The sequence below is a fragment of the Crassostrea angulata genome, chromosome 3 (genome assembly GCF_025612915.1).
Source record: "Crassostrea angulata isolate pt1a10 chromosome 3, ASM2561291v2, whole genome shotgun sequence".
Lineage (NCBI taxonomy): Eukaryota > Metazoa > Mollusca > Bivalvia > Ostreida > Ostreidae > Magallana > Magallana angulata.
Genome location: NC_069113.1, coordinates 26,734,050 through 26,744,555, shown reverse-complemented (window position 1 = coordinate 26,744,555; position 10,506 = coordinate 26,734,050).

Genomic DNA, 10,506 nt, shown 5'->3' with positions numbered 1-10,506 from the left:
TAACTTGTTCAACTTTAAGTGAGTGCAAATTAAAATTTTGGTCAGTGTTGTGATGATAATTCAATTTTTTTTTAATTGCGTAACCTCTTATGACGCAATGAGTTGCACTTGCTCATCTGTCAAAATACATCAATATTTTTTATGACAGTATTGCAATTTCAGTCAATAACAATATGTTCATGAAAATATCGTTTACTACATACGTTTTAATTATGAATTGGAAGACATTATGAAAACGTTTAGGAACGCGTTTAAAGGGATTGCAAAGTTTTTCAAGATGTGTTACAACGAACTCTGAAAAAATTACGCTCTTTGAAAAACTGTTCAAAGTGCGTATTTTTTTTTCAAAGTGCGTTGCCACAAGGGTGTAATGCATTGTTTGTACACACAAAATGTAAATGATAGTAGTATATTATTTTGAGTGTCAGAGGTTACACTATAAAATATGTCCTTCCGACCAAATTATTAACATCACTATCAATTCTGTTTCTGCGATAACATGTACATGTAAGAAATGATGTCATTGATCAGTACATAGAAATTTTTTAGACTAATAAATGTCGGTCCGTGGGCCGACTTATATCGATTTTCAATCATCAACTCAGTACCTATTTAGGTATCAGTGAACCTGTGCCATAGTTTTGCATATCAAGAGAAGGGGACGCGTTTATATTGAATGATAGCCGTCATTTAGGGAAAATGTACGTAAAGTCATTCCGGTGATTTACGGATGATATAAAAACTAACAAAACAAATAAACCAAGCCCCCCCCCCCCTTCCAAAAAAAAAAATACTCAGTTGACATGCATTTTTTAAAGGATTTTAAAAATGGATTATGTCATTATTGGTTCTATTATATTCTTAAATGATGAAAATTAATATTAATCAACATCACTTTCTCACTTTATTTGATTTAGATTCAAATAAAGAATCTCGCCGAATGAATTTGCTATTAATGATTTTTAGCAGAGTCAATTATCCATTTTTTTTTTTTTACTGTAGTAGCTATTAAAATTATGTTTGATGCACTATAATGGTATACATGTATTCCTTTTTTAAAAAGAAAAGACTGATCAGATTTAGAAAACATTATAATTACATCATATATCACTAGTAATAATTTTAATAGACTTACTGCTTCCTGCTCTATACCAAATGAATTGCACTTTCCAATTGAAATAATCTCGCTAGGTTTATTGCTTTGTTATGTCATGATGTCCTTTCAATTTCCTCCCGTTACACAGTAAGACCCAACATACACTGAAAAATTAAACAACGGACAACTTAATGAGAATCCATAATTAAACAACGGACAACTTAATGAGAATCCATAACATTTCTCTCCACTCTGTCTGTAAACTACATGTATTAGTACGGTTGGTTTTCCTCTTAATTAGGTAAACCACCGCGTTGTTGTTCTCATTATAATAACATTAATAGGCAAGATGTGATTGACTGTCACTCGTGGGCATCATCCCATACCTAAAACTATGATAAACATTTCTGTTCAAGACCAACTTTTGTTATTTTCAACATATTCGTTTGACAGCATAGTTCAGTTGGTTTAAGAGTGACCAAACGATTTGCAAATCGTTAGCTCGAAATCAGTTGCCTTTAATTTTTAAAACCATTCCTCTGTTTGTCCATACAACGTTTTTCAAAAAGTCTAGGAGTGGAAATGTGCTTTTTTTTCAAAAATACATATGCATATTTTTATCTAGATATTCAGTGATTCAATCCCAATAAGTTTACAACTCTGTTGCCATGATTACAGATAAGCCCCTTATATCCTATTTTCAAGCAACATTAATAAAACAAGCCTACTAGGCCTTTTATTGCTAGTGCTTCTGTAGTTGTGATTTGTTTGACAGGGGGTTATAAAGTTCCCTTTCCTCTGATGGACAAATCAGTCTGCTGTTTATAGAATTTTAACATGTATATTTTTCAATAACAAGGCATTTGATTGTTGTTTTATTGCTAAATATTTTCGAACGATTTGCTTTTTTTAATACAATGACAGGCATATCTGACACGTACTTAACAAAAACTGACCTAAAATGTTAATTTCAAAGTTAAAACTAATCTAAACTTAATTTTCATTCTTCTTTTTTTTTTTTTTTTTTCTTTGCTAAGTTTTGTTTTTCATCGTCTTCGTCAGTATCACTGTTATTTTATTTAATAACCATGACCAAGGAAGACAATAGCCCCCAAACAATACTGAATAATGGTTTCAATTGGTTAGTAATTTGAAAGTCTCCTTTCAAAGTGATCTATGTTTTCGATAGCATACCAGGATCTTGTCGTTCGACATGCGACTTCAATCATTGTCTATGATGCGGTAATTACTAATTACCCACATGATAAGGTTTTCACATTTAGAATATCTCCGGATATTGACAGAAAGGTCGACAGGTTCACCCATATTTGCCCAATTCTTGTTCATCGATCAGTTATTCTCATAAAATGATTAATAAATTTCCTTCAAGACTTTTGTCATTTGAAGGCTGTAATTGATTAAGAGTCTTTTTTTCTTTAACAATCGGCTTTGGAGCTTACGGTTAACGCCTGCAATACCCCCTGTCACTAGCGGCGTGGATTGCGGTTAAAATGGGTGTGCAAAATTATTCCATTAAAATCAAGAAATTTTCAAATGAATAATATTCATTTTTTTTTTTAAATCGTTAGAATGATTCATAAAAAGAAACTAATATACATGTAAACGTAAAAGTACTTTACGCGAATTATTTCATATTAGAATGAAACACAAAAAATGATGGAAGACCGTAAGCTTTTAGAAACAGACTCATCGCAATTGATTGAAAATAGCAAAAATGACTCAATCATGTTTATGACGAAATGTAAATTAATACTGTCGTGCGCATGTAAGTCAGTTTATTTGATGTAAGTCAGTGACACGCAATATTAATTTGTTTATCAAGAAATATACTTGTTCCGGAAACGTTTTATTGATTTTCTTGCAAACAAATTAACACTTTGTCTGACCTACAAGATCCGAAAAGTATTGACCTCAGTATCGCCTTCCTAGAGTTCATCAAACTTAATGTTAACTATACTATCTTTAATTTGAGAGGTTTGGGCGACCTGGCAATTTTCAGACTGTATCAGCTTTCTTGCAAGGAAGAGACCTGTATAATAATATAGAAGAATATTAGAATCGTACAGCTAAAATATTTGGATTTTTCTTTTTCTAAATAACAGTTGATGACCAAAGAAATCATTTCTACTAAATCCCCTTACTCTGTTTCTGTCTAGCTTTCTTTTTTTTTTTCAGTCTGTTAAAATCAACGTTACACAAAATTTTATTTGTCTGGTCTTAATTTTTTTTAGAGACCTGTATAATAATATAGAAGAATATTAGAATCGTACAGCTAAAATATTTGGATTTTTCTTTTTCTAAATAACAGTTGATGACCAAAGAAATCATTTCTACTAAATCCCCTTACTCTGTTTCTGTCTAGCTTTCTTTTTTTTTCAGTCTGTTAAAATCAACGTTACACAAAATTTTATTTTTCTGGTCTTAATTTTTTTTAGCCACACGCAATTTTAATTTACTTCCATTATTATACTGCTTTCATTGTCAAGTTAGGGTTTTATAGTTGCTGATATTTTTTTCAGTATAAACCGATGCTGCGTAATCTAACAAAGATTTAGAAGTGGAAACAATTTTTAAGATTAAATGTAAAAAAAAAAATCCAGCGTTTAAAGATTGAATTTTACTTTCAGGGGTTTTTTTTGGTCATAAATAATTTCAGCTTGAATTATAAATAATTTAATCATGCAAACAAACTTTGGTAATTTTTCAATCTATATGATCAAGTGGATGAAGTCACAAACTACAGCAAAGGTGAAGCAAACAAGGTATGCTCTGTACAACTTGCATGCTAATAAACCAACACAGTAAGCTCGAAACGAGCGGTGTATGATTTTACTGTTGCGGAGAGCATCTGTGTTCCCATTTCACTTTTATCTTATAATAGTTTAAGGAAAAATTTAAAAAAATCTTTTGATTTATTTCGTCAAAATGTTATGTAATAGGGTTAAATAAAGGAACAAATTAGAATTTAATCAATTAATAAATGTCTAATTACTTTCTATTTATAGTCGTAAATCTTCAACATGTTTTCACCGCATTCGATGCTTACTCGAGTGTTTTTTTTTTATATAAAGTCATCAGTTAAAAAAGTATGAACCAATCGCAGCACAGCAGCAGACTTTGTTTAAAAAAAATAGAAGAAAATTGTCAGGTGATCATAACAGGTGCAGCAAGAAACGATATTACGTCAAAAGTAACTAATTAATACCAAATCTATGGAGACTATTAGTCTGCTATATTGGAAATTCTGTTGGTTTGGCTTAATCAAATCTAATTTTTAAAGATATTAGAATACAAATAGTTAGAACAATTTCAAGCCTTTCTTTATGACAGTTGAATGTCAGTTCACAAACGAATGACGGCGCACTTAAAATGGATATATATCTTTTTGAAGACTTTGTTGATTTGGAAGAGGCACTCAATATTTAAATATTTGTACATGTATCATGCTTACATGTATTGTCAGACAGTTTATAATTAGGCAAAAGAAGATCCCGGCAAACATGCACTGAGCTCCTTAAGAAATCAAAATTTGCATTAGAATTTACATCTAATTGAGCATGTCGAGATTTTTTTTTACACTGTAGAAGAAAATTAATTAAAAAATCAAATCCTGACTGAAGTCCTTTCTCAGGCACAGAAATTGATTTCGTGATACGACTGACTGTTAGAATGTCAAATCAATCATAATCAATAACTGTCATACCGATTTTATTGGTTTTACATTAAAACTACACCATCCTAAATAAATTTACCTCTAAAAAAAGTTGTTTATCGAATACGGTGTCAAAATAACTATCATTTATAATAATGTCCGCAAGGATAGTCATAAATTAAGTATATTTTAAAGTAATTAATTAAATGTGCTTGATTTAAATACAGACTGGACGTGATTTACAGGTGGGTGATGATTTAAGAGCTTCTTACAGAGATACATATGGCTGTTAACGGAAAACTTTACAAACAGCACAAGGACAGGCGTAAAGAAATGTTGCACGATCGCTCATACAGTGTCGTTATGATATTTTATGGATCTCTTTGTTGCTGCTAACCTTATCTTTGCTACTCGTTGCTACTATTTGTTGCTGTACGATTCAACAACAAGCAACCGTTCCGGTAGTTATCGGCGCTGCAAGAGGTAAAACCACAATCATCCGTTCTTATGCTAGAAGATGGGAGTAGGCGTCCAAAACTAAAATAAAAAATACTGTTTACGTAATCAATTGTTATCATGCAGGGTTTTAGTTACATGTCTGCACACAACTTCATCCTATGTTAATTTGTTTCTAGAAGATTAAGGCCAAGCAACAAGTTAAAGGAAATATATCTATATAAATGAGAAGAAAACATGTTTCCCACAACTGAGAATTTTATCAAACTGTGGCCCAGAACTGTACGGTATCCGTGCGGTTTTCGATCTTTTTCGCAGGTAGTTTCAATTAAATGCGCTATATAAAGCTTTTAAATCAATTTAAGAAATATATTAATATATAAATAGTGCCTGTTTGGGAGGGTAACAGTTGAAATTGACACCCCTCGAAAACCATTGTCAACCGACGCAAAGCGGAGGTTGACAATGGTTTTCGAGGGGTGTTAATTTCAACTGTTATCCTTCCAAACAGGCACTATTTATTTTGTTATACTGAATGTCTTTTTTTAAATTTTTAAGAAAATTTTACTGCTTTTATATAGGAATAACGTGAATTCTACAGCGAACCGTACGCGCATAATTTTCGCGCATGTAACATTTTTTAATGTTAACCGTTGCCAAGTGTGTTGCTAACGCTGAGGGTAATAGTAAATATTATTAACTGCGTCTTAACCAATCAGATTTCAGTATTTAACATGAAAGTCTAACAATATATAAATAGTGCCTGTTTGGGAGGGTAACTGTTGAAATTGACACCCCAAGAAAACCATTGTCAACCGACGCGAAGCGTTACCCTCCCAAACAGGCACTATTTATTTCATTATACTGAATGTTTTAGTTTTAAAGAGGATTTTACTGCTTTTATATAGAAATGAAGTGAATTCTACGGCGAACCGTATGCGCATAATTTCCGCGCATGTAACAATTCGTTGTGTTACCCGTTGCCAAGTGTGTTGCTAACGTTGAGGGTTATAGAACGGATTACCAACTGCGTCTAAACCAATCATATTGCAGTATTTAACATGAAAGTATAATAATATATAAATAGTGCCTGTTTGGGAGGGTAACAGTTGAAATTGACACCCCGAGGAAACCATTGTCAACCGACGCGAAGAAATGGTTTCATCAAATTAAAATGTTATAAAACAAGGATAAGATACACGTAGCGTAAACGTAGTGGGATGCTTTGTTTGTGAATATTTAAACAATAAAATGCTTTCAATTGTGATTCATGCGGAATATGAAGGTGCTGACATTGCTGGAAAAAAAATTACCCGCGTTAGCGTGTGAAATAATTTTTTCTGCAATAATTGCTACCTTCATAATCCACATGAATCACAAAAATTCGTTTTATTGTTTATATTTACATTTGTACGTCTTTCTTTTTTATCAAATTCATAAATTCAGGTTTTTATAAAAATAAGAAGAATGTTTAATGAAAACAAATAAATTAATATTTACACAATAAAATGCTTTCTTTGGTGATTCATTCGTGATATGAAGGTAGCGACGTAGCAGGAAAAATACATAACCCGCGTTAGCGCGCGCGGGTTATGTAAATTTTTCCTGCAATGATCGCTACCTTCATAACCCGCATGAATCATCAAAGAAAGCATTTTATTGTTTCTATTAACATTTTTCTGTAACTAATTAATAAACTGATTATGAAAAGTTAGTAATTTTCACTAAATTACTGTTAATGTACAAAAGTACGTTAGCTAAAAGAAACAGCCAAATCGTCTCCTGTGAGACCTTGGGCACGCTTGATTAAGCTTAACTTGGTGTACACCGGTATACACTGGTGTAAAAATTTTGTATTGTATATCAAGTCCACCTCAATGGTGTAGTGAACATGGTGTAGGGAAGTTAAGAATGAATATGACGGAAAAGGGTGCAGTTTTAACAAAGAATCTGCTATTCTGTGACAATTAATAGGTTTTTTGTGATATTAATGCAATAAAATAAACACACATTTCAAATTTAATGCCGGCTTTCATACAAACGACAACTTTTATGCGACTTCTAATCCGTTTCATTACTTAAAATCATTTTCCATGTTTCCATCATAACATCCGTCCGCCATATTGGTTTCAGTGCTACAACAACAACACATGCCCCTGACTCGGTGTAGAAAAGTGTACACCCAGTGTACACCTAAACGCTACACCTTTGCACTTGATTTACAAAAGTGTACACGGTGTACACCTTTTTGTAAAAAGTACTTTATATGGATGATTTCATTTTAGAATGAAACACAAGAAATGATGAAAACAGAGTTTTAGATGTTTAAAAAACTATTTTTACATTCTGATTTATTGACAATTACAAAAATTGTTCAATCACGGCTCGGAATATTTAGCGTCGGCCTCGGAATTCCAAAATTCTGACTTGAATTAAAGATGGCTGATGCAGTTATCGTCCCAAACACCAAAGGAAAGTCAGAAGTTTTGATATTGTGACTGCTCAAAGAGCTTCCCTAAAGCCTAAACATGTTGACCTGCTGACATTCTTAATAAAGAATTTGTAGTCCAGTCAATGAACGCCCATATATGCAAAACTCCACTGAGGCTCCCCACTTACTAAAATATATGTCATTTGTTAGAAAGCTACAAAAACTGCATATGAATGCCAATTATAGTATATGTACAAAATTAAAGCTGTGTCATACAACTTCTGTAGATATGTCATCATGTATAAATTTACTTCCATTCAAATATTTTAGCTTTACAATTCGAATTTTTTTTCTATATATTCACACAGAGAACCTCTTTTTAAAAAAAGTTGATATAGTCTGAAAAGGGTCGTTGCGATCTTAAATGAGATACGTGTTTATTAGGAAATTTAACATGATAATATTTAGTTCAATGAATGGGGATTCTAAAGGTCAAACGGAGCACCTAGACAAGGAAATCAACACGTAAAACATAAATATTTCCTGAACTTATTAATTTCTCGATAAAAAATGAATTTTGTTTTGAAATTGATTTCCATCCGTACGTCATTGTTAATTCTACATTTCCTGCAATAAATGTTGTTGGGCCATTCGACTGACATTTTTTGAAATTCATATGAAGATGGATTTCCTTGAGGATAACATAGTGAGACCAGTTACATTCTGGGCTGCATGCAGTTGTAGTTTTTCCACATTCTTTTTTTTTTTTTTTTTAATTTCGGAAGTACCTTGACAGTCGCCCCATTCCACTGAAGCATATTCCAACTGTTTTTCTGATTAACGAGGGCTCGTCTCAAAAGTTGATAAGCTTAGATAAAATTGCAATGTCCACATGCATTTATTTGGGGTTTTATTAAAACTTTGATGTATAGATGGGTATTCGTTTGATATACCATAGTTCAATTCATTTTAACATTTAGTTGTTTTGATAAGTGAGTAAGTGAGTAAGATAAGTGAGTAAGATAAGTTTTTATATTTATTTTTTTTTAAATAACTTTGATGTCATGCTAATAAAGTGACATAATGTTAGGGTGTATAATCAAGTCGAAACATCGATGGTAAAATACATAAACTGTATATAAGTAGGTCACTAGTATGTGATTTTTCCGCATCAAGTTAGTCCATCCATAACTATCATATTTTTAATATTTATTATTATTTTTAATATTTAATAGATTACAAGTTTAATCACTATAAACTAAGTGTGATTTTACCAAATAATCAAGATTCGTCTTTTTGAAATTTTAAAAGATATTGAATATTACCAAATTTATCACATCTTGAAGTTAACATTGAAATATATGAGGGAAATGCATTTTTTAATACTAGTATATCTTTTAAGTACAAGTAATTTTCCAACAAATTTCTTATCAAAAGGTTGCAAAAGCTCTCCCTTTTATTAAAAATGCCAAAATGATTCATAATTTACCATACATATTTTGATAAAACGACTTTTCTTAATCTTGTTAAGGGCAAACAACTCTTTAAAAAAGATTATAAAAGGCAAAAAGTTCATTCAGTTGACTAAATACATACTCCCGAGTTGATTTTATATCAGCCTCATAATAATTTTGAAATAAGTATGTAATGTTGTTTTGAGCAATCAAAATTGTAAATTTACCCTCAGTTATGGATGGACTACCTTAAAACCTTTTTCTGAATATTTCTTCGGGTATTTTATACATGTACAGCTAGTAAAAAAAAAGTACGTAAATCAGCGTCCCTGACGATCATTAAGATGCACAGAAGGAACAGCTTCCTCTCCTATTCAAGGAGGCTGAAAAGTCAAGAAACAACCCATCAGAGCTAATTTAGTTAATTTGCTAGATCTAATATTTTTATAAAAAGCTCTTCTTTGAAAGGAAATTAATAGAGGCTAAAAATTGCCACAACTTTTCCGCTCTCTTAAGGATCACATTATCCAAATCGCTGTTCAAAGTGTCATGTTGTAAATTTTGAAGTTACCGGGTGGCAGTAAATACAAATTTTACAACATGTTGTAAATTTTGTATTTACTGCGACCCGGTAACTTTAAAATTTACAAGTTGTCGTTGTAAATTTTGTATTTACTGCCACCCGGTAAATTCAAAATTTACAACATGACAATAGTCCAACTTCAGTCCGTGTTGTTCTAATCTATCAGTAAATAATCTTAGTTGACCTCGACTTCGAAGTATGACATAAAACCACCATTTAATATATGTTTTAGGTATTCAAATACACGTTTTCACTTAATGAACTGCACACTTGTACTGCAATGCTAAATAATGCGTTTAAAGGCAGTTTTTAATTTTTTTAGGAATGCGTTCTTATTAAGGTATTAATACATGGACACATTGATTGATACTGTTTAATCGTGATTCGGTTTTGTTAGTAGCTGTATGAACACAACCACATTTCTTAAGAAATACGTGAGATATAGCCTTATTTCACCCAAACAGGTATGCAATAAATGTATGAAATTGTCATTGTCAATGCCTTTAAACTCTACATTTTCTTCTCAAGATCTGGAGAGAAAAAATGGTTACTCCAAACATCGCAGTGTTGTCAGACATTAAATATTTTACCTTCCCTTGTATTTTGCGTGCTTTGATGCCTTCAAAAACAGATGAATTGAAATTGACAGCCTATTAATCACACAATTAGGAGCTTTGTCTCAATACTGGTGAATTTTTTTCACGTTTAGAGTTTTTGTTCACTAAATGTGCTTTGATTAATATGTCAATCCAAAAGTTGTAATGGAGAACTCGCTTTGATACCTATGAAGAAATCATTTTTTCATCCAGGTGT